Source organism: Harmonia axyridis, chromosome 2 (assembly GCF_914767665.1).
Source record: "Harmonia axyridis chromosome 2, icHarAxyr1.1, whole genome shotgun sequence".
Taxonomy (NCBI): Eukaryota; Metazoa; Arthropoda; class Insecta; order Coleoptera; family Coccinellidae; genus Harmonia; species Harmonia axyridis.
The window spans coordinates 34,407,061-34,411,615 of record NC_059502.1 but is presented as its reverse complement, the minus strand read 5'-3'; positions in this window follow the sequence as shown (position 1 = coordinate 34,411,615).

Below are 4,555 nucleotides of genomic sequence, written 5' to 3'. Positions count from 1 at the left end.
TTTGGTATCCAACGTTTCGTGCTCTCTGGGCCACCCTCAACCTCATTTTTTTCAATACGGACCTGTATATTTTATGACACTTTTCGAAATAACTTTTAACGCTGAATTCAACGATATATCATACAATGTCATTCAAAGTTGATTTTCAGGTGATTTTGACCCTTATCCAATTTTCTTTGTGTCGGATCTGTAGAGAATGCAATTTATCAAAAACTGCTGTTAATAAAATAGTCAAGAGACGCGAATACAATGATTTTATATTTGAATACCAAGCCTTGCAAAACTTATATCGTAATGATATCAAAATAAAGTTCGATTGTGTAATTTGTTTCAACAGAACAAATGACAAATCCAACAATAGTGATTTCTCGCGAGAAGATTGAGAATGTATTGGAAGTTATTCGAGAAGACGTAATAAGCGAAGGTATATGAAGTATGGGTTCCAGAACCGTTAAGAGTCCGTTCACGCGGCGCAAATTCAGGCCTTTTCTTAACTAATTCGGTCTTGATTTTCTCAGGAACGGTAAACGCTATCGAGATGATTCAAAACAATACTGGAAGGTCTTTATCCCTTGTATGTTCGTTAGGTAATAATTTCACTTTAAGTTTCAAATTAATTGTTTTATTGACGTAGAAAGTACGATTTTCAATACCAATTTTGAATAATTAATTATCGCTTCAGGTGACCTTAATTCGAAAATCTAATACAACATGGCCATAGCCTATTTCTTCTTCTTTCCAATGATACCAATTAGAAATATATTACATCATAGTTACGCAAAATTCTATGTGACGTTGTAAATCTGTTTCAAGTGCCAGAATTGTGAACTAAAAATCGTTGCTCCTCCCTGAGGAGCGTGGCTTGTAGCTATCAGGACCGTCTTTTAGGAAATATATTCTTGAAAACCTGAATTATTTGTCACGAACAAAAAAAATATTTTGTCGCTTATACCTGCATGTTCCTATTGCAGCATTGATTATCTTTAGAGCCATACGACCGATTTTCATGTAACTTTCTCGAATGAAAAAATGGATTCCTCATGGAAAGTTTTGGATTGGATCCAATAGTCAATTAATTACTTCGGACCGAAGGTTTCGTAAGTTTGGAAAAAAGTGAATGTCTGTTATTATGAAGGAAAGCGATTTGGATGTAATGATGGCTGGCAAATTACCTTGTTTTTACCATATTTCATATAACACAAAATTTGGGAAGTTCAGAAGCTCTCTCAGATTCGGTATTGTGCTTGAGGATAATAATAATAATAATAATAATAATTCTTTATTGATCCCTTTGACATTACAAAGAATGTATGGAACAAGTCATATATAATGAAGTACAAATTAATAAGCTATTTCTAAGAGAAAATGAACACAAACACATAATATAATCTTAAAACATAATAAGTGAACAAAGATTATCTGAATTGACCATCTGTCAAGTATTCCCCCACATTGTAATAAGTTTTTTCAATCAATAAACGCTTTATGGCATCCCTGAATCTGAACTCATTTAAAATCTTAATCTTCTCAGGTAGATTATTGAATATTTTAATGCCCTTATAAGATACTTTGGAGGTTAACAAGAAGTGATTTCGTGTAAATTTATTTGAGTTATTTCACGATTTTATTGCCAAATCAGATAAATATCAGTTGTAAATAAAGGTTATTCGGTACTCTTTTGTGTACCGTTATATTTCATTGCTGGACAATTTGACAGTTTCTAGGTAGGTTCAGCATTGCATAGGTACCTGAAAGAAGGCAATTTCGGAGTAAAGATTAAAAATGGTCTATTTTTGTACCGATACGTATATTTCTACTAACTCAATGATTTTATGTAGAAATGAAGAATATTAACTATACCTGACATTAAAATAACGCATTTTCAAACTGAAATTTCGAGAATGGTATTTACAATTTGGGGTTGAGGTATTACTAGAAGTTTTCATATCTATTTGGCCTGTGCAGTTCTTCTTATAATTTTGTTTATGTGTATTGAATCGAACCTTTTTGCTGGGAAATATCTTTGGATGAATTCCGAATTGTTTATATTCTGCAATGCATAGATTCTCTGAAAGAACTTTTTAATCACTCCGTTTTTTTTCAATGAAATTTATCTAATATGCGTTTGGTGAAGGAAATAAAATTTGGGTTTCAGTCGAAATTAGTTTTCATATGTGATATGTGTAGAATTTCGAAAACAAAATGTATTTGTCCAGAACATCCAGAAATACTTGATATAAGCACATCCGCCGTCAGTAGTGCCATGAATCCTGGTGATGGTTATGCCTGAAGAAAATAGGAATGATATTATCCCTTGTTTTTCATTTTCACTGTAAAAAAGAAAGAAGAAGAAAAAAAGTTTATTCAGAAGTAGGTAACATAAAATCATTCCAAATTTTTTAAAATGATCATAACTATAATAATTTCAAAATAAAAGAGTACACAATGAAGTATGTAATGCCTGGGAACAGATAGCGTTGAAATCTATGGAAGAAGCCGCAGCAGAAGAAGTGAAATAAGCGATCGAATGTGGAAGTATCGACATAAACGGTACACCTTCAATAACGGTATTTTGTGATGGTAGTTGGGCTAAACGATCTTATCGAAACTGGGGAAATTATAATTCACTCTCCGGAGTTCCTACAGTTTTTGGGATGCAAACTGGAAAAATTTTATACTTGGGTGTGAAAAAAAGTATTGCATAATATGTCAAAGAGTTCAAACTAACAATGACACACCAACAGAGCATACATTCTATAAAAATTGAAATTCATCTTCGACCGCCATGGAAGCTGAAGAATTTTGTTCCAGTTTACCTATGTACAACTTGATACAGCAAAATGATTGCCGATGGGGACAATAGTTGTTACAAAAAATTCTTGATAGTAGACCGTATGAACATTGTACAGTTCAGAAAATAGAATGTACCAATCATTTACTGAGGAACTACTGTAACAAATTACGAGAACTCTCGAAAGCACGTAGTGTTCTAGGGCCGTTGAAGAATGTGATCAGCAAAAATATTTCACGATGCAGAACGGCTATATTAAAATCTGTACAATTCAGAAAAGGAAAAAACGCATGAAGATAAAATCAATTTTTTGAAGATGGATATTTATGATAGCGTCAGTCATATATTTGGTGAACATAAGAATTGTGCCACATTAGGCTACTTTTGTGAGGAAAAAGTAGCTGATTAAGACAACTATATGCAAGATTTGTGACAGTTCGATATAGAGGAGAAAATTATGCAGGCGGTGAGATATTTAGCACTACATGCCAGAAGTCTCATAGAAAATGTAACAACGAACATTGTGGAACAATTCAATGCTATGATCAAAGAGTAAGAGGTAAAAGAATTAATTACGCTTTGAGAAGATGCTACCAAAGTCCTTGTTAGGCAGTAGTTGTTGTGAAGAATAAAAAAAAACCGCTATACGCTATACACAAAGATATGATAGGTCGTAGTCCAGGACAAACGGTGAAGAGAATGGAACGAAGTAGTGTCTTCGAAAAGACAAAGAAGGAGGGGCTGGAAGCTACAGTTCTCTGCAGAGCCAGAAAATAATTATTGAGAAAATTGTGAAAACGGATGAGGAAATATTCCAATTATATAGGGCTGAATTCTTGAGGGGTTCAATCAAAACAGAAGAAGCTCATAAAGAAATTGAGCTGAAAACACGGCTTCAAACTGATTCCGCTGAGTAGCATCAGCAGAGGAGAAAATTGTTGACGGCTTCAATATTTGGAAAATATGTAAAATGCCTCCTATGTCAAGTTATTGCTCAACAGTTGAACGCATTTTATATAAACATTTTTCTGCAAAAGCTATAGATTAGGGAAAAATAATAATAAGATCGAGCGAAGCGTCTATTAGAGAATGAATTGTGCTCGAAGATCACAAACAGTGGCCTTTTTATTAATAAAAAAATATCTAGGTCCTTCTCCAGATGGCATTTTTGAAAAAAGTAATCATTCAATTAAAATCAAATGCCCTTTTTCAGCAAGAAATAATACGATGAAGGACGCTATTGAAAGGAAACAAATCACATATTTGGAAAAAATGATGATCAGGAATATCGATTGAAACAAAGTCAGAAATATTATTTTCAAGTTCAGGGACAATTAAATATATCTGAAAGAGAAAAATGCTTTTGTCGTGTGAACTTTGAAGGACACTTTATTCATTGAAGTCAACATCGATGAAGAGTTTTTCAAAGGAAAATTTCATTAGAACTGTGTTTTATCTGTAATAATTGACCTAAGACATAGAGGCTTAAAAATAAGGATCCTCAATACAAACTAGATCTTCAGGATAAGAAAGATTGAATAAAACAGAAGGCAATTAGAAATATATTATCATTATGAACCAAGCTGATTTTTTTTAATTATAACAAAGTAATATTCCTTAAAACTGTAGATATTTATGAAATGAGTTCATCAAAATTCTCAATGGAACTTTTTCATTTCGGATTAGATATTTCAAAATTCATTCCATTTAATTCATTAGAGTGTTTAACAATTCGAAAAATGAGGATAATGGTATATCAAAGCG